Source organism: Mus caroli, unplaced genomic scaffold, assembly GCF_978045245.1.
Source record: "Mus caroli unplaced genomic scaffold, Mus_caroli_1 scaffold_2, whole genome shotgun sequence".
Classification (NCBI taxonomy): Eukaryota; Metazoa; Chordata; class Mammalia; order Rodentia; family Muridae; genus Mus; species Mus caroli.
This window is the reverse complement of record NW_028227257.1, coordinates 142,368,309-142,392,736: the sequence shown is the minus strand read 5'-3', so window position 1 is coordinate 142,392,736 and position 24,428 is coordinate 142,368,309. Positions and strand designations below refer to the sequence as shown.

Sequence of the window (24,428 nt, the reverse complement as noted above, 5' to 3'; positions counted from 1 at the left end):
AATGGGTCAATTTCAGTCCTGCGAGGGCTGTGAGAGGAGCAATGTCAGCTAATGAGGAATCCATGGGTGTGAGGAAGGGTCCACGAATTGGTTACCCAGCGAATCTGCATCTTATAAAGTCTAGAGCCCGCGCAGAGGGGTTCAGTGCCCAGGATTTGGAGTCTGAGGCTCAGTCTTCCAACTTGAGTTGGACGATCAGGCACCCAGGCTGGGAGCGCGCCCCCGGCGCCCCCTAGCCTGCGTGGCGGCCGCGCGCACGGGCGCAGGGGGCGGCGCGGCCCCGCGGCGGGGAGGGGCGGGCGCAAGGACGCGCGCAGAAGCGGCGGCTGAACTCAGCGGACGAGCTGCGGCCGCAGCGCCGCCAACTCGCGTGTGACCCGCGCTCCGCCCGCCGCCGAGAGAGCCGCCAGCGCCGGTGAGTGGCCTGGGACCGGCGAGGGGCGCGGGCCAGGGCGTGGGGCCGTCACCCGAGGTGTTGTGGGCGCGCGCGCGTGCCCGGGGAGTCGGCGGGGACGCCCGCAGGAGGCCGAGGTGTCCGCGGCGGGCTCCATCCGCCCAGCTGCGCGGGAGTGCGTGCGTGTGCACATCAGGGGCCCCGACTGTGAGTTTGGGGTGGACCAGTGCGGGTGGACGGGCTCGGCTTCGGTTTATCCGTTTATCGAGTGTTTACCGTGGATGCCAAGGAGTACGTGTGCCCACGTGTCTGAACGTTCCCGAGTGAGTGTGTGCACACGTGCACGGGCAAAAGTGTACAAATTCCATACGAGAGTGTGTTTAGGATCCAGACTGTGCACTCCACACTGCACGCCAGTGTGTGTGTGATGTGCCGGCTGACCCTGTCCAGAGAGGGTGCTGGGCCGGATTCTGTGAGTCCGAAGATCCCCAGGTTCTGACTTTGGTGGAAGCCTCTTAGCCCGGCCTTGGCAGAACTTTGCATGGCCACGCAGGCTGAGGAGGGGGCTGCGCTGGACTTGAATTGAGGTTTTCTAAATATGTCTTAGGTCCCTGGCTTTGTTCGTGGCTGTCTCTAGCTAGGCCAGATTTGGATTCTGTCCCCCATACCTAGGGGCTAGGCCCTAGGGAGACCCAGGGCCCCAGATACTTGTCCTCACTGCCTGCTCCTCTAAGTTAATCATATTTCCCTGATTTAACCGAGCCCCAGAGGGCCATAACAAATGGGTGACAGCATGCTTGGGACACATCCTCTAAGGGCTGTCCGTGAAGTTTTGATTGACAGTTTGTGCATGTGTGTTTGAAAGTTTTAACTTCTTTAGAGCAAATTTTAGAAAGTTTATGTTCAGAGTTTCACTCCACTTGCAAAATGCAGGGTGACTTTTTGAGGGGAAAATGTCCTCACAGGAGTCTGGTGTGTGTAAAAGGGCATGTTAAAAACCCCATTGCTAATGGGAGAAGAATTTCATTGAATGGGTGCCTGACTCCCAACAGGAGAAACTTAACCAGTGAACTTTGGACATCGTTGTCCAGAAGACAAAACCTGGAAGGAAACAAAAAAAGACCTATGTTCGTTTTTTTTTTTCCTCTTTGTCCCGAAAACTGGAGAAGAAAAAAATATCCCCACCTTCTGGACGTGTTGAAACTGTTCCCCTCCCCCACCAGGGCCAGGCTCTCCCTGGATCCCCCACCCCCAAATAAAATATGCCTGTGGGGAGCGGAGGAGTGAGTCACTCTCTGGCAGAGGGCCCCACGGCAAACATTTGGGAAGGTTCTTGCTTAACTTCCCAGAAGAAAAGGCCCGGGATTTAAAATGGTCCCTGTGGTTGTGAGCCTCCGAGCCCCGTCTGCTTCAGAGATGACTACAAAAGTCATTTGCTGTCTTTAAAAAGCCCAAGTCTCAGACTTAAGCATTGACCAGGATTTAGAGCTGTTTAGGTTTCCAGAAATGGCGATGCTGGCTTTCCCAGGTTGCATATGGTGTGGGAAAGGAAGAGGGTAAGCAGCAGAATCGTTTACAGAGTACCTACTGTGTGCTGAGAGGTTCTTGGGCTCCTTAACTCTCCTGGATTCCACTCTGTTTTGGGGTTTGTGCCCAAGGCATCTGGATCATAGAGAAATCAAACCTGTGTCCCAGCCCACCAGGGAGAGGGTAGTAGCAGAAGTCTGAGCCACCTGCCTGCCTTCTAGGCCTTCCTCCTTCATTGGGCCCAGGACTTGACATTTGACTTCCTAAGCTGTACAGCCTGGGCACTGAGGACTTGAACATTCCTGACCTCATTAGGGCTCACCATAAGTCAGAGGTTATTGTCTCTATTGTACGAGGAAACAGACACTAGCAGAGATGAACTGGCTGGCATAGTTTTGGGAAGGTAGCACCATGACTCGGGTCCCCCATGACTGAGGATGCGCCCTGTGCTGGGCTTGGTGCACAAAGTTTGAAGTTTTTTTTTTCCATTTCCCCACCAAGACTGTAAGATGAGCACTGTTACAGTGTCCATTCTGTAGATGAAAAAACTGGGACACAGAGGGGCTATAGAATAGTGATAGACCCAGAATTTGAACCCAGAATTGTCTGGACAGAGTCTATAGTCTCCCCATGAACTTGTAAAGTCCAGGTAAGTTGATAGATGGCAAAGTCAGGATTTAAATTTGTAGCTCTGATTCTAGGACGGGTTGGCTACCTTTATTGTGTTTTGTTCTTCTGGCCTGTTGTAAAGGCCAGCGATTTATGACAGGCCAGGTTTTGCAGGCCTGCCTGTTTCTAGAGTTTGGGGTGAGGTCCTCCCAAAGACTGCTGAGCCACCAGAGTGAAGGTGCTTTCCAAGTGCCAAGGATGGTCAAACCACTGTCAAAAGGAGAATAATACAATATTTCTCTCCTCTTCTCAGGTTGGACCAAGGAGGGAGGTGAGGGTGGAGGACTTGGTGAATCATTCAAGATTAGATATGGGTTACAGCCAGGTGTGGTGGCTCACGCCCATAATTGCAGCTGAGGCAGGAGGATAGCTTTGAGTTCTGGGCCAGCCTGGATTTACATAACAAGTACCACGTGTCCCAGGATTATACACCAAGATCCCATTTAAATAAATAAATTGATTAAATAAACACATAGATATAGTTTGGAGACAAAGCTGGACATGGCCCCAGGAAGAGCCCAGCCTCTGACCTTGTAGGGAGATGGAGAATGATCTCAGATCCTTACTCTCCGTTCTGAATCTCTGACACAATCATTTCTGCAAAGACTCCTTGTCACCTGTCATTCAGAACTGGGTCCACCAGTTCACTTCCTTATTTACTTCCGTTTCTGGTGTTTCAGAAGAGGACTGTGTGTAAGTAAGGACCTGTGTGGTTTGGGCTCTGCCTGCCCAGCACTAACAGGAAAAGGTTGCTCTCTCCCTTGCAGGAGTGTCATTTGCAGAGTGCTTTGCGATGCAATGCCTAAATGTAAGGTGTGAAGTAATAGATGGTACAGGGAGGCGCAGCCATGGTTCTGGCATTGATAGAATCCTCCCCATCTGGCCTGTGACTTGCGGAGGTAAAAATAGGCCTTGTTCTATGTTTTTATTTATCTAATTTAATTTTTGCTGATGTCATCATAGGCAGCAAAGTGCATGTGCTTGGGAGTTTGCTGGTCCTTAGGATTGGGGCTCTGGAGCAGGGGGATTGTGGAGGGGCCGTTGAGGGTGGTCTGGGTTTCTGTAAAGGGTTCTGAAGTTTTTGAGTAGATGATCTCTTAAGTTCTTAGCTTAGTTCTGTCACCCAGGTAAGAGATCTTCTGTCTGTCCTTCCTTTCTCCTTCCTTCCTTCCTTCCTTCCTTCCTTCCTTCCTTCCTTCCTTCCTTCCTTCCTTCCTTCCTCCCTTCCTCCCTCCCTCCCTCCCTCCCTCCCTCCCTCCCTCCTCTTTCTTTTCTTTTCTTTTTTTAAGCTTTCTCCATTCCTGTCTGAATTTGGTGACACACTCATAATCCATCTTCAGGATAAACTTGTAGCCTTCTCAGACCCAAGGCCCAGACAGAAGTCGTATTCGGGCACATCCGTTAGCGGTCTAATTTCCTGTGCCATTAATCCTGGGAACTTGAACTTGAGCATGTGATCTGGCAGTGTGACATCTGTCACTCCAAGAGGACTTGCTGTGTGACTACAGACCCACACATACTGGGGACTCCAGTTCTGGATTTTAACCCCCCACAGGCGACTTCTCACGTGGTCTAGCAGCTGAGGAGCTGCTCTCCTAGGCAGGTTCTTGGACTGTGCTGGTTAGAATCTCAACACCCCCTAAAACCCTTGTTCACCACCCCTGGAGCTGTGCCCTGAGGGGGCCGTCAGATTGCATGTGGGGCCACTGGATTCATTTAGTTCCAAGAGCTTTACCCACAGGGAACTGTTCTTTCTCTTAGACTTCTATGTGCTGGTGACCTCATAGAAAAGAAAAAGGGGGCTTTGTGTAGGAATTCCAGCGAGTGTGAAGGAATGCCGACAGGGAAGGGGTGGGTAGTTGCTGTGGGAAGCCTTAGGCGCCTGCCTTTTCCCCAAATTGTTTAACCCTCACACTTCAAAATCAGGGTGGCTCTTTTAAGGGGAATCCCCCTTTGTCTCCCTGACATCCGAGAGGCTCCTGGGTGCCTTACACTCGGACTGCTCTCTCATTTTTTCGTGACCCATTTACTAACACCTATCCTTCGGCCCTTTAAGCTAGGATTTCTGGGAAGGACTCTATCTGCAAAGGGGCATCCTTACTTTCCAATGTCCTGTTCTGATGATGTTCAGGGTCTTGCAGTGCCAAGAAGAGCAAATCACCAGAGCGTGGGGTGGAGATGAGCACAGGAGGCTACCTAGGCTCAACTTCCGGGATTGGAAACTGCCCAGTTGTCCATTTTACAGAATGGAAACTGAGGCCCTGAAAGGGCAAGATACTCATAGTCAAGAATGTGAGCCTTGTGGGCGTGTAAGTGGTCAGTGGGTCACAGCATTGGCTGCTTTTCCAAAGGTCTTGGGTTCCTTTCCCAGCACCCACACGGCCACCTATAACTACCCACTACTTCAGTTCCCAGGCATCTGATGCTGCCCTCTTCTGGCCTCGAAAGGCACCAGGTACGGATGTGGTGCACAGACATACATGTAGACGAAATACCCAGACAGATAAAATTTAAAACAAAGAATTTGCCAGACACAGTGGACAGCAGTAGTTTGGAAAGAGGCTGGATTTCAATGCTGGAGTGGCCCTGTGGCATCTCAAGACAAGGTTTGGAGATCTGTGTTTGCTTTCTTCCTACTCACTCACACAGGGCCAGACAGTGGGCCCTCTCAGTGGGCCCTCTCAGTTTGGGCATGAAGCTGGGAAGTCTCTGAAGGCCTATGAGCTGTATCAGCTGTGGTTGTTAGGAAGTGAGGCAGATGCTTTGTTAATTATTTATATAGCATGGCCCAGCAGAGATCTGTGTTGATAGGAGTGGTCATCACAGACCCCAGTGGGACCAGAGTCCTTCAGTGAGGACTGAAGTCCACTGGGCCTGAGGGAGGCCACATGTACTGTGGGAGTCTTCCTGGGCCATTTGAGGGTGTTAAATTGGCTCTCTCTAAGGGACAGGAAACCCTGATTTCCAGAATAGCTGTCCCTCCTGAGGAAGCTTTTGAGGAAATCTGTCCAATTCCTTATATACCTGAAGCCCACTAGGCTTGTGAGGGGAAGAGAGGCTGTGGAGAGCCACTCCCCCACAGAGACCTCTGGTTCAGACTTCACTCAGGCCCAGCCTCCATTGCTGTGCCCATCCAGTGGGCTGGATATGCCGGGCAGCAGCTTCCCCTTCTTAGACAGCAGGCTGACTTTAGAATATAGATTCTGGAAAGTAAGAGCTGGGATGAGGGCCCTCTCTGAACGGCCACTGAGCACGAGGGATGTGAGCTTCTCAGAGGGGAGGGGCCAACCCACCCTGTCTTCTTGTCACCTGGGTGCACAAAAAGGCTCTGCCCAGGAGTGGAGTTGAGAGAAGGAGCTCCTAGAGACTGTTCAGACTGGATGCCACTTCAGACTAGAGATTCCTGTGGAATGAAGGCAGGTTACAATCACGAGGGTCTAGGAGGAAGGGGTGCAGGGAGTAAGTCAGGACTAGAGTACAGGGTTCCTTGTGGGGTGATAAAAATGGTTTGGAACTAGGTAGCAACTATGGGTGTGCAACATTATGAATGTACCGGATGTTGCTTTCAACTGTTAATTTGGGTATAGCTCAGTGATACCCAGCATGTGCGAAGTTCCGAGTTGGATCCTCAGCAATACACACACGCACACACACACAGAGAGAGAGAGAGAGAGAGAGAGAGAGAGAGAGAGAGAGAGAGAGAGAGAGAAAGAGAGAGAGATAGGTTAATTTTATATGATTTTTAAAGGAAAAAGCAAACCAGAAGAGATTCCGTTGCTTTAAGACAAAAAAGAATCCCCATCTCCTGCCCCGCTTATAGATGGGAACAGTGCAGAAAGCATGCCCAGCCTGAGAGCCTGCCTAGCTTTCCCATGGCTTCCGTCAGGTTGTTCTTCCAGCTTTCAAGCTGTGCATCATGACTTCTGGGCCTGGGCTTGGGAGTGAAGCACAATGACTGCAGTCTGAAGCAGGCTGAGTGGATTCTGGTCTCAGAACTAGAGATACCTGTGTTGGCTAACATGTGACACATCCATATACTCACTCAAGAAGCACATCCCGGAGACATGGTTCAGTGGGAGTTAAGGGTGCATACTCTTGCAGAGGACTCCTGTTCAGTTCCCAGCATGCCTCAGACAGTTCACAAGTGCCTATAACTTCAGTTCCAAGGGATCAGATGCCCTCCTCTGGTCTCTTTGGACACCTGCATGTACTAGCACCCAAACAGACAAGCACATACACATGCATACACACCACCACCAACAACAACAACACACACAGACACACACACACACATGCAAATAAAAATAAATTTAAATATATTTTGAGACAAGATTTCAGTGTAGCTCTAGCTGATGTGAAACCTCCTGTGTAGCGTGGGTTCACCCCAAACTCACATGGCCTTTAAAAAAGGTATGTCACCATGCCTGGGAAATTAATTTTTTAATGATTTATTTTTTATTTTATGTGCATTGGTGTTTTGCCTGCATGTATGTCTGTAGGAGAGTGTTGAATCCCAAAGATATCTTTGAGATCCCATCTGGGTGCTAGGAATTGAACCCAAGTCAATTCCTTAACCTCTGACTAACTAACCCAGGCTAGTTCTCTTAACCTCTGAGCCATTTCCCCAGCCTTCCCCCAATTTTTTTTAAAGACGCATATCTCAGAATTCTGGATCAGGTAGGTAAGGCTCGCATAGGGACTCTCTCCTTGGCTCTATCACAGGATAGAGCCTACCCATGCCCGAAACCAGGTGGGGGCAACACTCCTTTGATCCTGACTGCTGGAGGCAGGCTCAGAACTGTGTAGGAGTTTGTGTACATTCTACAGGAGGGATCTACAGAGGGCTTCACTCTCTGGGGAAGCAAGAGGAGTATGAAGTTGTTGCAGGGAGATATGAGGTTCTGTTGAGGCATCAAAGGACCATGATGAGGACAAGCGGACACAAGAACTATGGGATGATATCCAAGGCTGCAGGCTGACCTGAGAAAACATGAAACTGGGAACTTCCCGTTTATCCTGCCAGAGGCTTCCCTGTGCCCTGTGTCTCCTGTGTGCCATGCCCTAGTCCAACTTTTATACGCAGTAACTTATTTAACCAACAGTTCTATGGTGTGGGTACCCATACGCCCACTTTAGGGATAAGGAGACACCCAGAGTCCAGAGTAGCTGATTCTTTGCTGTCAGCCTGTGTGCTTTGAGGAAAACCAAAGCAGAGGGCCTTCTTCAGAGTCAGGGGACAGTTGCAGCTCTTTGGACATGCCCATTGTGTGGGCTGGGAGAGGGTGACCAATTCTGACCTTCCAAGCAACTGGAAGAAACACCATGTACCATGGTCCTGTGCTGATGGTATACAGTATCAGTTGTCTATTTCAATTGAGAAATGTCATTCCATAGGGCAAGACTTGGTGTGTGGCCAAGGCTGTGTCCTCAGAACTTGGCACACAATAAGAGCAGAATTATCAGAGTATTTCTGCACACACCAGCATGATGGCCTGGTGCTCAAACAGTTCAAAGTTGGGGGTCATTTCAGATTTTCAGATTAGGGTTATTCAGTTGGTAAAGTCTATACAGTATTCCAGAATTCCGTTCTGAAATCTGAAACATGAGGTTGGAGAGATGACACAGTGGTTAAGAGCACTGACTGCTCTTCCAGAGGACCCAGATTCAATTCCCAGCACCCACATGTCAGTTCATAACCATGTGTGACTCCAGTTCCAGTGGATCTGACACCCTCTTCTGTTGACATACAGTTGGTGCACAGACATTCATGCAAGGAAGAGATCCACACATCATACACATGAATAAACAAAGAAATAAATAAAATATGAAACATTCCTTGTCCCATGCATTTCAGGTAAGAGGTACTTAACCTATGGGAGGAACCTAAGCCTAGAACAGCTTGTACCTCTGAGTTATGAAATAATCTTCCTGGGGCATTTCTTTGTTCAATGTCAGTACAGGAGGGGCTGGTGGGGGCACATGACTCTCAAAGCTGGTTTTAATTTTGTTGGGGGTGCCGGGGATTGCACCTGGGTGTCCTGACAGTTGCGCTAACAGCTTTAAGCTGTGTTTCCTGTAAAGTAGGCTTCGTTGCTTAGAGGGAGTGTCCTTTGTGAGGTGGCTTTGAGAAAAGGAAGGAATTAAACTCTCCTGTGCAAGTTCTAGAGTTGCTGATCCCCAATTGGGCACGATCCCCAACCCAGAAATGGAGGAACCTGGCGTGATGAGAGGTAGCAACTCTCTTGTTCATTTGGCCGTGGTGGCGTCTACACGGCAGCAACTCAGAATCCCATGCGGCACACAGCAGAGGCAGGAAGCCTGCCCCAGGAGCTTGGAGGGTCCGGCAGGTCCCCTGAACTGTTTTACCCAGGACCTTAATCATGCACACACATTCTGGCTATGGTGCAGAGTGTCCGCCCTGCCTGTTTTGTTCCCACTGGTCCTTTCTGTTTGCTTTTAATGCCAGCGTCCTCAGCTAGTCTATAAGAACAAAAAGACTTGAGCTCTGTCTGTACAAAGTCTGGGGACAGGGTTGGGACTATGCCTCTTGGAGTCATAGTCAACATGGTACATGGTTTTCTGTGTGGAGTGAAGGGCAGTGGGTTCTGTGCTGCCCTAGACTTGGCACTGGGATCTCCCAGCAGGCAGGTTCATGGTGCTTTTCAGCCCAGGTTGGAAATAGCCATCTAGGGAAACACAGGGGATCAGACACGTCTCTCTGTCCCTTTTCCTAGGAAATGCAGAGGAAATGATTGTACCCTCAGCTGACAGTTGTCTTTTATACATACTTTTCTGGCATCCTATATCCTCAGACATTGATCATACACAGGTTAGGCATAGGGTGACCTCACTTTTCTGGTCTCTTAAAGGGTATTTTAGTGTTGGCTTGGGACAGGAGAGGTAGTCCTAAAGAGGCATCCAGCCTCTGCCATGTGAGTTTCTGGATCCTCCGATTGCTTATGGGGCAGTGTCTCTGAAATCACATACTGTTGAAAATTCCTGCAACATATGGCCACAGTGATGTGCTAATGTTAGCAATTGAGACACTTAATTACATAGGAAAAAAAAAAACCTTTCCTACTCGCAAGGGTTTACTGGAGAGCCTATGTCTCAGGCCTGAGGGTCCTGCACAGTATAAATCAGACTGGCAGATGGAGCATCATTATCATGTATGAATTTATTATCTAATAATTATTTTTTAATCTGGTCACAATTTTATCTGGCAATGTCTTTAATTGCCATTTATCCAACTACATCGGCTCAATCCTAGTTTGAGCTTGACCTGATACCGGGACCTGGGGACAGAAGGAAACAGGAGTCAAATGGCCCTGAATCATTGCTGTGTACCACAGTACCCCGGTGGTGCTGTGGGCTGCAGGTGAATCTGCATTTCCCTGTGGGTGCTGTGAGAGGTGTACACTTCCTACTGTGTGCACAGCCGTAGAGGCCGGCGTGCAGACCACCCAGCGCATACTGGTTTGATGAGTTCTTCGGGGCCTGGTGTTCTTGTTATGATCAACCAAGTCAGCGACTGCTCACACACCACGTGACGATGTCCCCTGAATGAACCAGAAACAATCCAGATGCCCCAGGAACCGATGTGAGAACAAGGCACCCCTTCACACATCGCGTCTCAGTTCAGCGTCTTGCCACCACCCAGCATTTTGAGACAGAATGTGAGATCTCGTGGTTGGCTAAATACATAAATATTTTATGTCTCGATATTCTGAAAATGAAGCCCAAATGCACAGAACTGCTGCACATCAGTGCTATGGATCATATGTTATAATAATCTGATGACATGTTGTTTAAATATTTATGGACTGATGCGACATAACAATGGGGGGAGAGGGGCGTCTGGGAGCAGAGTCATGGCAGATGCTAGAGAGGAGGGAGCATATTCTCTCCATCCTGAGACGCGTCACGTGTCGCTGGGGTGCGGGGCAGTCGAGTTGGCTGACATTTATCGGTCATTTGCTGTGTGCAGTACCTGTCAGTGACTTCATTTTATTTCATCATCACAGTATCCCTTGGAGGATGGGACAATTAATAATGCCGAGTTACAGATGGGAAACTAAGGCTCAGGGTTAAGACATGCAGCTAGTGAACCTCTAGGAACAGCCCAGGTTGAACTGATGCAGCACTTTAAGGTCTTACAACTGTGCCATTCTTCTATGTGGGTGATGGCTCACATCAGAAAGGCTCCTTGCCTGTCCCTTCCCACTGCTCAGAGGACCCCTTACTACATGCCCGTTGGACTTTCCATGTCACAGGAAGAGATGGTTATGTCTGTAAAGAGACAGGAATCAAGACCATGAACATCCAATCAAGGGTGGGCTGCCGTAGCTGAGTGTGTGCCCGGAACACATCCCCAGATGTTGGAAGCTTTTTTTTTTTTTTTTTTTTTTTTCATTTTTCATTCTTGCTTCTGCAGTTGTTACAGGAGAGGTGTCTGCAGACTGTATCCCCTGGTACAGTCCTCCACCCTTGCTTTAGCCTTACCCCTTGTCCTCACTTCCTGCTCAGCTCTGTCATCCCTGCCTCCAGGGAGCCACCTGACTAGACTAGCCAGTGAGATCATTCCCTGGTGACATCTGTTGGATATTCTCCTGAGTCCTGTCCTGAGTTTCCTGAGTTAGCCTGTTTTCTGAACCACTCATTGTCCAGGAAGCTCCCTCAGGGCACAGGCCTTGAGGTTGTCACCTCAATGCAAGATAATATAAACAGCCAACTGAAGTTCAACAAGTAAGATTCTCAAGTGTCCTCTTGGAGGTGACAGTCTCAGACTTGGGACTTCTGCCAGGACTTTGGAGGTATTCTCAAGGCCTACAACCATAAGGCGCATGTCAGGATCATGTAAATGGAAGATGAGGGTGACTGTGTAATTTGTGAGGCCCAGTGTAAAACTGAAATGCAAACTCCCATGTTAAACACCATCTTCTCCAACAGAGAAGGCCCCCTTGTCAGTTCTCCCTGGGGGGTTGGGATCCAGGTCATTTAGAGGAAATGATCAGTGCAGACCACTGATCCCTGGAATGACCACTACCATTCAGCCAGCTGGTCTCTCTTCTGTAGGGCTTGTTTGCTAGCCAGACCATAGAGCCCACCATGGCTGGATATTATTACATCTTGTCAGCTTTCCTGGCCTTGAGTGACAAGAGTTAGTAATGAAACAACCGAGTTGCTGAGGGGATCAGAATTTGGGGGTCATCACTGGCTATATACCATGTCGCGGACAGCCTAGGATTAGATTCTGTGGGAAGAGCATCAAGCCAGATGCCCCCCCTCCCCCAAGACCCAAGACATCAGGGAGCTATGTCTGATGCCTGTGTTAACAGGGACAGGATTCTAGTTCTGTAGTTGAGGGAGTTGAGGGCAGGTAACTAGAGGAGCAGAAGTTTAGCTTCTCACCGGTCTCTGTGTGAAATTCTGGAGTGGGGAAATAAAACTTCCTTAGTTTCAACTATGCAGCCCAGGACCCAGCCAGATTCCGTGTGTGTTTTGCCTTCATTTCATTGATTAATCTTCCTGATCATGCTGCTGAACCCATCTTTCAAACTAGGACAACTGAGGCTCAGTGTCCATAGGAAGCCTTGAGCCAAAGCTATAAACCAACCCCAGGGCTTTATGTCCCCAGCATGTAGCCCACATTTACTGCTGGCATGGCCTCCCATCCCTGCACCCTGCTATGAGGGGTGGGGATGGGGGGACTGGGGGGGATGGGGGGCACTCTATGCTTCTGCTCTGCTTATACCTCTGAGTTCCTCCTCTGACTCCTGGCAGGCAGGGAGGAGATTCCAGGGGTAAGCTCCAGCTTCAGTCCGATCTACAGTCATTTCTGCCCAGGGAAGGAGGAGGTGGGCAGTTGATTTGGACAAGGCTGGTGCAAACCATGTGTCCCTGCTTTGCTCACAGTAGTCTGTTACCTCCTCCCAGGGGGCCCGAGTTTCCTTGTTTGTGAAGCCAGGGGTGATACAAGTTTGTGTTTTTGTATTTGGTCTTCAGTTCCATGCCGGGTACTGGGCAGGACCATGACTTACTGTGTTGGCAAGAAGTATAACCAACTTACTGTCTGACTCCCTTGGTAAGAGCACCAGGAGACTCAAACTTGGTACCTGTGATGCTTAAGTTGCTTTGAGACACATGGTAGGCCACTCAGCCTCACCTCCCACCCCACCCCGCCCCACCCCACCCCACCCCACCCCACCCCACCCAGTCTCCTCCCTCTCCTTTAGTCATTTATTTATCTGAATGAGCGGTGCCCTGTTCCACTGTTCAAAGACATGGTTGTGAGTCATGGGGACAAGGTCCCTGCCTTCAAGCAGCCGGCGTAAGGAGCCACGTTACTGCCTTGGAACACTGGGGAAGTTCTGAAAGAGAAATGTCCAAGGGAAAGGCTGGCTGTGTTTGGGACTGGTGGGATTCCCCAGCCTGTGGGTTGGAGTGTCCTCGGGTCTTTCTTCCCTGCAGAGTGGCAGGGCAGTGTGGGATTTTTTCTTACCCTCTGCCAAGACTCGAGATTGCTCATCTGAGGGCCACTGGCCCCGGGCTGGGCTGACTAGGTAGTCACACTGAATCCTGGTTGTGACTTGATGAAGCACATGATATTAGTTCCATTTTACATACAGGAGTGGGAGGCTGAGTGTGGATCCGTCATTTGCTTAGTGCCACACATTAGAGCCTCAGCCAAGCCAGGATTTGAACCTAGGTCCTGGCTCCAAACCTTCCTTTCTAACCTCTTCCTTCATACCTGTGTCGGTGAGTGGTGTACTGGCTGGTTTTGTGTCAACTTGACACAAGCTGAAGTTATCACAGATTATCTCAATTAGGGATTAAGGGGGGAGGACCCAGCCCATTGTGGGTGGTGCCATCCCTGGGCTGGTAGTGCTGGGTTCTGTAAGAAAACAAGCTAAGCAAGCCAGAGAAGCAAGCCAGTAAGTAACACCTCTCCATGGCCTCTGCATCAGCTCCTGCTTCCTGCCCTGTGTGAGTTCATGTCCTGACTTCTATTGGTGATGAAGAGCAGTGTGGAAGTGTAAGCTGAATAAACCCTTTCCTCCCCAACTTGCTTCTTGGTCATGATGCTTGTGCAGGAATAGAAACCCTGACTAAGACAGGTGGCTTTATTACTCCAGGTAGCAGAGGGGCCACAGGTGCCTCTCAGGGAAGTGGTTGCCATGAGGTTGTGTGGGCCAGGAAGAATAGGGGCAAACCACTGGTGTTGAGACATGAACATTCCTGCCTGATCCAGGATTGCATCAGCTCCTTCTTGCAAGGCTGTTGGGTAGATGGGGTTGGACCTTGTGCTGGGATGAGGAGGCTGAGGCCCAAAGAGGTTCCACAAACTGCTGAGGTCACACAGCCTCGTGACCTGACCCTGGGTCCACACAGTGCCTCTGTACCAGTATCGGCTTCTACCTTCAACACCTGTTTGGAAGTAAAGTATGACAGACACCTCAGTGGCTTGTTCCCACACTGGGAGGGTGGGTGTATAGAACACCATCTTTGCATAGTTGTGGAAAAGGACACCTATGCCACTGCAGAACACCTTTGAAATGTTACTGATTGCTGGGCCAGATAACAATGGCATTCTGCATGTGTGTGTGTGATGGCGAGGGGGTTGTGTCAGATCCTCCCTGGGGACTGTCAGCCAGGGTACACTGGGGCTTTGTGACATCTGGAACAGACAAGCCTTTTAGAGGAAATCGTTTCCAGGGTCATCCTGTCCCACTGTTGTCAAACAGGCCTAAAACAGCTGAGGAAGCTGTGTTGGGTATTCACAAAGTAAGGAGCTGGCATTTAGACGCACTTATTTAAAGCAGGAGTCAGGGAGACAAAAGACTGCGTGGCTTGTCGTCTCACTGCAGCCTGGGAGGTGAGTCTTCAGGATTTTCTTATCATTTACAGGTGTTGTTGTTGTTTGTTGTTGTTGTTGTTGTTGTATATTTGTAAAATGAGTCCTCTGCTTGCAAAAGCAGGTTTTAGCGTGTGCAGTGGTGCTTTCAAGACCTAATAAGGCCCCAAAGGAGGGTGAGTTCCAGCCACACTCTTCTCCCCCAGCCCTCTGTTCCACCTTGCCTCATACACTGTGGGCACAGGGTACCATTCATCTTGCTTCCCATTAATAGAATTACTGCCATCACTTCTGCAGGACAAGATGGGCCCTTTGGAACTGCCTTGGGGACAGAGGCAGGATTGGTCACCAAGCAGTTTTGCTTAGACGGGGAGTGAAAGAGAAAAGGAGGGCAAGCATGTGAGAAAAGAACTTCCACGCAGCCTGGACTCCCTGGGTGAGGAGGACTGCAGGTTTTAGAGAAGGGGACCCTCAGGGGCTATGACAGAGCATGCGATAGCTTAGGTGATGCACAGAAGTGCACAGATATGACCCTGCTAAGTGCAGAGGGAGGGAGGGACGGAGAGCAACAGCATTTACAGGGTGCTCCTACATCCCCCACATTGTACTGGCTACCTTGGGTAGGTCTTGGGGTGTGGGAATCTTTGTGCCTATTTTCCAATGAGCAGTAGAGGCCCAGGGTTACATAGCTCCTGAGTAGAGGTTCAGGGATATAACCTCTCACCTCCACCATCAAAATGATTTTTTTTATTTGGGAATACCCTTCCTGTAGGCTTCAGAAAGTAGCAGAATGAGACCTCACCATCTGACTGTCACTAACCTGTCCCTTCTCACTCTGATTCCTTGTGCAAGTGAATTGACATCTGAGCTCAGTGTTGTGCCAGTGTTGACCCAGGTCCTTGCTAAACTCCTATAGCCTATTTGCAAATCTGAGGGGATTTCAGGGTGTGGGACCCCGAGAATGAAGGAGGGAATAGAGAGCTATACCTTCCCCATACATTCCCATTTACTACAGAAGTAGCAATTATGTCATAATGATGCTAGCTCAGGTAGATTGATTGAGATTGCCTGATATACCCAGCTGAAGTAGCTTTGGAGACTGGGATTGATTAGTAATGTCTGCTGTGGTTCACCAGAAAGAAGAGAGGGCCTGACACTTTTACTGAACTCTAACCTTAGGGTTACTGTTGTTCTTGTTCAGAACTCCAGTTCTGTGTGACAACACACAGTTAACTGCAGAAGGGAGAAGATGACCTAAGCACACAGTTGGGAATCTCCAGGTACTAGAAGGAAGGATTGGCCAGGCGTGGTGGTGCATGCCTTTAATCCCAGCACTCGGGAGGCAGAGGCAGGAGGATTTCTGCGTTCGAGGCCAGCCTGGTCTACAAAGTGAGTTCCAGGACAGCCAGGGCTACACAGAGAAACCCTGTCTAGGGAAAACAAAACAAAAAAAAAAAAAAAAGGGAAGGATTGATGAGGTCTTCTCAGTCCCTGAGAGAGCCAGCAAGTGGAATTCTTCTACTGTAAATGTTTGTAAAAAGCATTTTTAAACTTCTGTGGATAAAGTTGAAGTGCTGTGCACCACACTTACTTCCTGAGTGCCTCTGAAGAGATGACTTTAGCTCTCAGTCTCAGGCTCCTCACATTTAAAGTGAGGCTCTTTCTCCACTCATAGGATGGTGATGAGGGGTGTCTTAGGAGATGGAGGACTTGGAGTGCAGACCCATCAGTGACAAACTGGTATTTAGGGTCAGACCCCACCCTTGCACCTGCCATGTGCTGAGTTCTGGGCTCCTATGCTGGTCTTGCATCTCAGGAATTTGGCTTAGGCAGAACTGCCCTGAGGTGGATTGAACAGGACAGTTTTGCACCCTTCTCCTTTTGTGCAACCCTGACCACCAAGAATTTTTTTTTCCCCTCCTGGACTAGGGATTCATCTATAGCTAGGACAAGCCCACTTCCCGTGTGATCCTGAACATAGCCTGGTGCAGCTTTCTATGACAGTTCCCAAGGGAAATAGCAGTGTATCCCAGGCCTGGTTTCCAGGGCGAGCAACCAAGCCTGGAACTCTTGCCTCCAACTCTAAGAATAATAAATAAATATGAAAGCCCAAGACTCAGTTCCCATGATCACGAGGTGCGCTCCTCCGACTAGGGGGTGCCTACACATTGGTGATATAATACTATAATGATATAGGTGATATAGGCTATCATCTATCCTACCACACTGCCACATACCCGAAGTGACCCTGTGAGCCCCTGCATTGTCTTAAGTCATTCCAGGCCAGCAGGGGTTTGGTGGTGGGATGGATTGATGACCCTGGCCCAACCCTAGCACATGCAGTAAGCACCAGTGGGTGCTAAGGTGGTACAATTCATAGAGTCCCACTACTATACCTGGACTTACAGGGGAGTCTCTTTGTCTGTTTTTAAGGAAGGGGAGCTCTGATTGGCCTGGAACTCGCTTTGTAGACCAAGCTGGCCTTAGACTCACAGATCTGCTGCAAGGAATTCTTTAGAGGAGAGAGTTGGACTCCACCTGTAGGGGTAGGCCATTGGAAGGGTTTGGAGCCAGGCCATCATAGTCTGTGGCATCTGGGGGCAGGGTACTGCAGATGTTAGGATGGAAGGGACAGGCAGAGGACAGAGGTAGCCTGGAGGGAGGGGTGAGTTGGGAAGCCTTTGAGCCCTGAGTGGGGCTACAGCTCCGATCCCAGGTTTCCCTGTAGCTCACTCACTCTAGGTCTTAGGGGTCAACACTGAGCTCAGATGTCAATTCACTTGCACAAGGAGTCAGGGTGAGAAGGGACAGGTTGGTGACAGTCTTCTGCCCAAAGGTGGAGGTTGTTGTGGTCTCACCTCATGATGCTCCTTGTCTGTGGATTTGGGTGAGTCAGGTGCCCACAGGAGTCACAGGGAGACAGAGGTGGAAATCACAGTGATACAAATCCCTATGTCAAGAGGAAGGCCATGAATCCCCAGCAACAGCATGAGCTCCATTGTGTGTCCTGGAGTGTGTCTAGAGGTGAGGGGGCTTCACCTGACACAGCTGACAACTCTCTTAACAGTATGCTATTTTGTATCAATATTTGCTGTATTTAAACCACATCAGCTCCTCCCATTATTGCTGCTACCTTGTTATCTGCACACCAGCCAGGGCTTTATGTATGCTATTGGTTCTCATCTCTAAACAACTTATTATTTGGTTATGTGTTGTTTTGGCAGGGTGGGATAAGGTTTTGCCATGTGGTTTAGATTGGTCTGGCACTCACTGTGTGCCCTGGCTGACCGTGAGTTCATAATTTTTTATTTAGTGGTATTAGGGTATGGGGTGGTGGATTGCCATAGCCTGTATGTGGAGGTTAGCAGACAGCTTGAGGAGCCAGTGTGTTCTCCCTTGTGCTATGCCACCTCACCAGCCTGGTGCCCAGTCTTTAAAGTGAACCCACAACTGAAAGAGATGGAGCGATTTTCCTAAAGCCACACAACAAGGATGTAAGCCCTTGGCTGTCACCTCTGGAAGACCCTGGCTACTGCCTTCCAGAATCAGTAGCTTGGGTGCAGCTTGGGATCACCTGAGATGGGGCCATAGAAGTAAGAGCCTTAGGTGTTGGGCCCAAGAATGACCACTTTATCTGGGAGCCTCACCGTCCATAAGGGGGAGGTGTGAGCAACACTGGGGTTGGGGTAGGTCATGGCCTAGCTAGGATATGTACAACCAATAAAATCAACGTCCCAAAGTCTGCACATGACTGAGGCTGCTCCTGCCCTCCAGGCGATGCTGCTCATCTGCGTGTTGGGTGGGAGACCCCCTCACCTCAGTTCCCTCATAGCTTTCCTGTGAAAAACAAGGCCCTCTCCGACTTGCTGGGGACCATGTGAAGATAACTGATAAAATATGTAAAGCTCACCGCAAAGGGAAAGAAGAGCCGGATTTCTGCATGTTAACTGCCTACGCCACCCTGAACCCCAGTCATGGAAGCTGTTGTGATTCCAAGGGATAAGAGAACGGCAGAGCTGATGGGAGTGTGTCAGCCAAGGCCTGGCCGTGCAGGCCACCTGCCACTGAGGCATCTAATCACCCTGGTTTCCCAACTGTATCTCCAATCCGCAGGCACCCCTAGTCTGCCGTGCCTCCCGGGGAGTGTGCCATGTGGTTCTGGTGACTGAGTCCCAGCCTTTTGTATGTTTACTGTTTGTTTGTCTCTAGAAGAGGCTGAGGTCATGCTCTCAGAGCAGTTGCTCTGGGGCTCAACACCCACCTGCGCTTACTGCATATGCTGGGGTTAGGCCAGGGTCACCAATATTCCTGCTCCCCACCCCCGCTGGCCTGGAGTGTGTTAGACGATGCCAGGGGCTCACAGGGTTACTCTGGGTAGGTGACAGTATAGTAGATAGATAATAGCCTAGATAATAGTTAGGATAGTCTTGCTGGTGATGTGACAGTAAGGTAGGATAGCCTGTTAGGATAGTCTTGCTGGTGAGAGAATGGGCAGCTGAATGGGGGTGAGAACAGTGCATGCTGTTCTGTGTGCCTGCTACATACGGGGGCTGGAACCTTCTAGTGGGCCAACCTCGGGTATGGTGTCAGAAAAATAGCTTTCCTACCAAGAAGGAGTCGGAATCTTCTGGAATTGGGCTGGTCTGGGGTCTCCCCCTGGGACCCCTGGGATACAAGGAGACTAGTTGGACTCCAACCTAGTCCACTCAGGGGACCTGCTCCTGTGTTGTGTCACATATGTCCTAAGTTGTTTGCACCGTGATCTGTTTAACTGTCCCAGTGACCTGGTGAGGTCAGGTCCCCTGATTTCCCCCACCTGACTCAGTCGCTGCCCTAATCTCCTCCTGCCTGCCTGAATGACAATGTCTGTTGGCATCTATGCCTGTCTCCCCCTGGGAAGACAGGGCACTCTCCATCTATCTCTTCCACACCGTGTCCCTAGCCCCTTAGGCATGATCCTTTAAAAAAACAAACAAACTGCTTAAGAGATGGCAGAGTGAGTTACATACTGTCTCAGAAAGAACACTGAGCCCTCTGGGAGGACAAGTGGACCCTCAGCTGCATCTTTAGGGCCCCATGGGGGAGGGAGCCTCAGCTGCCCCTCCCCTGCCCAACTTTGAGCTTAGAATTCTGAGTGTGTCCCCCACACTTTGACACTGCCCAGAGAAACTTCCAGTCTACGTTTGTGGCTTGGTACTGCTCTCAAGAAGTGTGTCCTGTGACTGCTGTAAGAATCTGGGCATTTAGCCCAGAAAAGAGTGTGTTTCCTGGCTTGCTGAGAAAGGGGCCCACCCTGCCCCTCTTGGGGCGCATAGAATGGAGGGAGGGCAGATGGGCTTTCGAGCCCCGGGAGGCACTGCTGCCCCAGACCTTATCATCTGAAGCCACCTGCTGCCCTGTGCCCATTGGCCCCAGCTGGGGAGTGTGTCCTGGTATGGGAGTGTCCAAGGAAAGGAACACGGCTCCCTTTGCTCTCTGGTTACTGCAAGGCAGACGTGGGTGTGATGTTCTCAAAGCACAGGGTGACCCTTGTCCATTGGGTCATCAGGCCATTAGGGCCACATGTTTTGAATGCTCCTCCCTGAGCACGAGGCATCTGGTCCCACTCTCTGCAGGGGCCAGGTTCAGGTTTACAAGGTGAGTTCCAATGGACTTGGAGATGCTGGGCCCTTGAGTCTTAAGTGTGAGATTTCACAGTTGTGTCTTGTCACTAGAAGGGCTCATGCTTTCCCATTTTTCCTCACCTCCTTGACCTGGGGCTGTCTCCTCCCTGGTGCTGGGACATTGCCTGTGGCAGAGAGTCTTTGCTGGAATCATCACAGGTTCCAACAGGGAATGCGTCTTTGCTTTCTCACAGAAGGACATGAGGAGGCCCAGCCTCACCTTCCTCGGCCAAGGCTGAAGGGAATCTCTGGTACATTGGCTTAATTCCTTGCACGCCGAATCCAGAACCAGGCCAAACCTGGAATATGTGCACCCAGCCCCAGTGAAATGAGAGAACAGAAGGATAAGCCTAGCATTAAACAACTTTCTGATGTCAACTGTCCTTTCTCCTGAAGAATGGTGATAATGGATGGAAATTTTAGATGCTGGAAAATGCTGGCAGCCTTATGTGTATCTTCAGATTTGGGGGGAAGCATTACAGGCCTTTGAAATTCCCTGAGTCTAGGAGCCAGTGCCTCATCACATCTGATCCCTGGTTTCCTAAGGCTATCTTAACAAGTAGGCTGAGACTGAGTGTAGAAGCACAGTGGTCTCATGCTCACTCTGCCTGCTGTCTGGAACCAAGGTGCTGGGCTTGCTTTTCTCTAAAAAGGAGAGAGAGTTGCTCTGGCTTCTGGTGAATGCTACCAGTGTTGAGCTGTAAATCCGCCATGGTCTGCCTCTCTTGTCATGTAATACTGTCTGCCTGTCTGTCTTCTCTCTCTCTCTCTCTCTCTCTCTCTCTCTCTCTCTCTCTCTCTCTCTCTCTGTGTGTGTGTGTGTGTTCTCTCTCTCTCTCTCTGTGTGTGTGTGTGTATGTGTGTGTACATTTCCTTCATAGAAAGACCGATAGGATTGGAGGCACATCCTAATCCTGCATTACCTCAGTTATAGTTGTAAAAAGCCTATGAATATGCCTCAGTTTACAATCCAGACAAGATCATAGTAAATCAAAGTGCTACCAGGCAGTGGTGGCACACGCCTTTAATCCCAGCACTCAGGGAGCAGAGGCAGGAGGATCTCTAAGTTCGAGGACAGCCTGATGATCTACAGACGAAGTTCCAGGACAACCTGGGCTACACAGAGAAATCCTGTCTCAAAAAGCCAAAAAATAAAATAAAATAAAATAAAATAAAATAATAAAAAATAGAAATGCCTTAATTCAAACCCCCACCCTCCAGCCTTCTGGCATGTTTTCACTCTGCACCCTGTAGATGGATGGTGGTTCCCCTCATGACTGTGGGACTGATAGATAGGCTATGGCTATCTCTGTCCAGCCTCTTTAAGATCTCAGACTGTGTATGGCTAGTTTGGGAATAGATTGAAGTTAAAAATCAAAAGTTAGATTTATGTAGACTGCTTATCCATTTTGTACTGTTACAAAGTCAAAGAGTCATAAGTTTGAACTATGCTTAAGTACAACTGCTTATACTTCCAAGGTCATAGTCTCAGGTTATCAGGTAGATGTGACAGTGGAGGGAATGCCATTCTGTAAGGACAGGGGACATCTGGAATAAGAGGCCTCTCCAGAGCCTGCTGCATTCCTGTGGAAGAGACAAGCATATGAGAACCCAAGCATTGGAGGGGGTAGGGAGGGAGGGAAGGAAGGAGGACCAGGATCACACTGCAGGAGGAGGACACTACCTCTACCCCCCGACTATGCAATGGCCTGGAGATTCAGGAGGACAGGGTCCTAACTCCAGAGCCTGTTCACGCTGTGCCTATGATCGGTGTTCACACCACATCCACCATTAGCGCAGCCTCCCGAGTGGTTTGTCTTTAACACAGGCCTCTGGAGGCATCAGCTGGGGTAATTGAGGATCCAGAGCTTCTCAGAGCTTAGCATCAGTCCTTGGCTGTACAGGAGGAGGAATTCCTCTCTGGAGAGTGACAGGGCCCTACCATTCTGTTCCATTCCCAACACTGGCAGCCAGCAAGGCTTCCCCTGCTGTGGATAAAGGAAGGAAGGGAATCTGGCCCAGTTTGTCAGGGAACCTTATCTCTGTGGTCAGGCAGTTCCGGGTATCCCAACCATGACACACCTCCCAGAGAAATCTTGAGCAAGCACACACATCCTGTACGCAGACTAAGCCTCACCTCTCCTCCCCTGTGAAGTAGAAGTAACATTCCGGTCATGCCCGTGTCAGGAAGAGAAAACTAGGTAAACTTGAGGGTGTGAATCCTTCCTATACCCAATAGAGGACTTGGCCTGGTACACAACAGATGGCTTATAAAGTCTTGCTGAATAGAAACTTGACGCTGTCAGCACTAACACCACACTGATCCTGAGTGCCTGCTGCCAGGTCTCCCCACAGGAATTCTTTTGTGTCTCTCCACGAACATACATGCCTCCATGAGTGGAGGCTCGTGGAGTAGCCACGAGCACAGGAAAGGAGCTTCAGTCTTTGAATGTTCACATGGCCCATCTGCGAATACCAACACTTGTGCTCTGTAAAAGAACACCAGAAGGAGAGAGAGTCCGGGGAGTTGACCTCTGCCTCTCACATGGCTAGCTGTGAGCAGGTAGACTCAGGGCCCTGTGAATCTGAGTCACACTCCTCTGGTTAGCGGATCCAGCTCCCCTGCTATCACTGTGGAGTCTGTCCCCAGCACACAGCTGGGTCTTCCTAGCCTCCGAGCCTTTCTTTGCACATGCTGTCCTCCCTTAAACACCCATCCTGCCCTCCACTCACAGATACTTCCTGTTCTGAGGATATACTCCATAGCCTCAGGGCCCCTTCTGGGGTCTCTGATGAGACTGAGGCCCTGTGTAAGTGGATAGAGGGTCATCTTGGCCCCTGAGAGGAGTAGGAAATGCAGGTAGACTTTCTTAATGATTATTCTGTGTTGATAAAACCAAGAGCAGAGCCAGGGGAATTTCCCGAGTGCTCAGCACAAAATTCCCTCTGCAGATTTCAGTGCCTGAGGGACAGGACACCTAGGAAGGCGACTGCTGGGTAGTTATTCCAGCTGCCCTTGGGTCTGACTGAGTGACTGCTCAGATTACATCCTGCCCCGTGCCCATTTCTAGAAGTTTCCAGATGCCCGTGAATGGAGCACGTGTGCACCCAGAACTTTCCTTGCATGTCCATTTCTGATGAGGGCACCCCTTAATTTCACAGGCAGAAGATTCTGCTGGATCCACTTGTGTGTGTGTGTGTGTGTGTGTGTGTGTGTGTGTGTGTGTGTGTGTGGTGTGTGGCAGTCAGAGGAGGACACCAAGTGTACTCTGTCACTTTCTGCCTTATTTCTTTGAAATGGTCTCTCACTGAACTTGGACCTAGGCAGGCAGCCAGTAAGCACCCATAATCCTCCCCTCTGAGTCCCACAACATTGGGGTTAGAGGCATGTGTGGCCACTTCCATCTTTTTATGCAAATACTGGGGATTAGAACTCAGGTTCTCAGGTTAGCACAGCAGGCCTTCTGACCTCCTGAGCCACCCTGGATTTTAGACGTTTCCTTTGCTCTCTCCCTGCTCTCTCTCTCCAGAGGTGAATCCGTGTCTCTCTGAATCCCAGTTTCGTGTAGAGACAGCAGTGGGGTGAGTGGGTTCATCCACACACATGGGCTGTGCATGGCATGGGGAGAGGTGAACATGTGATTTAGTGGCAGTTTCTTCTTAGCATGACTTTTCCTTACTCAAGAGAGTCAAGAGAAACCAAATTGGCTGGCTATTTGTTTAAGCCAAAAAATGTTGGAAGAATTTTGTTTGGGAAGACGGGCTTGGGTTTTCGGTCAGAACTGTGCTCCCTCTGGAATTGCATGGTTGGATGTCCAGGCATATTTTAAAAGCTTGGTGACCACCCAAGTCTTTGAGCCTTCCACGTGGATGCTCCGAGGTCACACTCTTCCGGAATCCCTCACACAGCGGGTCTGCTCATTGCGTCAGGAGTGGCACTTCCACAGAGCAGCTATGTCTGACTATGAATAGATGTTTTTTTTTCCTCTCTTTCTTGGACACATGAATGGCAGTCTCCCTCCTGCAGTCCCCGAGGCTGACCTGTGTGTAAAACTCCAATACGGACATCACAGTAGGGTCATCCATTCCTGTTTGCATGGGCCCCTCTCAGCAAGGCTCAAAGAGACAGGTCGATTGCTGCTGTGACTCAGGGGGCCTCCTGAGGGGCTCCTGGGCCCTGGTCTATAAAGGCTGCTAAGTGTACTGAAGAAATTGGACTTCACCAAAAAGCAGCAGTAGCTGAGACTGTCTCCAAACAGTGGTGGCTGCTGCTGCCTAATCGGGGCCTCTGTGCAGAGTATTCTCTTAGAACAGGAAGAAT

General features: G+C 49.9%; 1 protein-coding gene across 2 annotated transcripts in view; it reads left to right on the top strand.

The window, feature by feature from the left end:
- Nucleotides 1-294: 294 nt before the first annotated feature.
- Nucleotides 295-24,428, top strand: part of Nek6 (NIMA related kinase 6) — a 72,996-nt gene continuing 48,862 nt past the window's right edge. The window contains exon 1 of one of the 2 annotated variants that reach the window (XM_021157094.3): nt 295-415. The gene's annotated coding sequence lies outside the window, so the exon portion shown is untranslated. Of the gene's footprint in view, nt 416-502; nt 602-24,428 lie in introns of those variants that run through there. The other variant, XM_021157095.3, reaches the window with a different exon arrangement.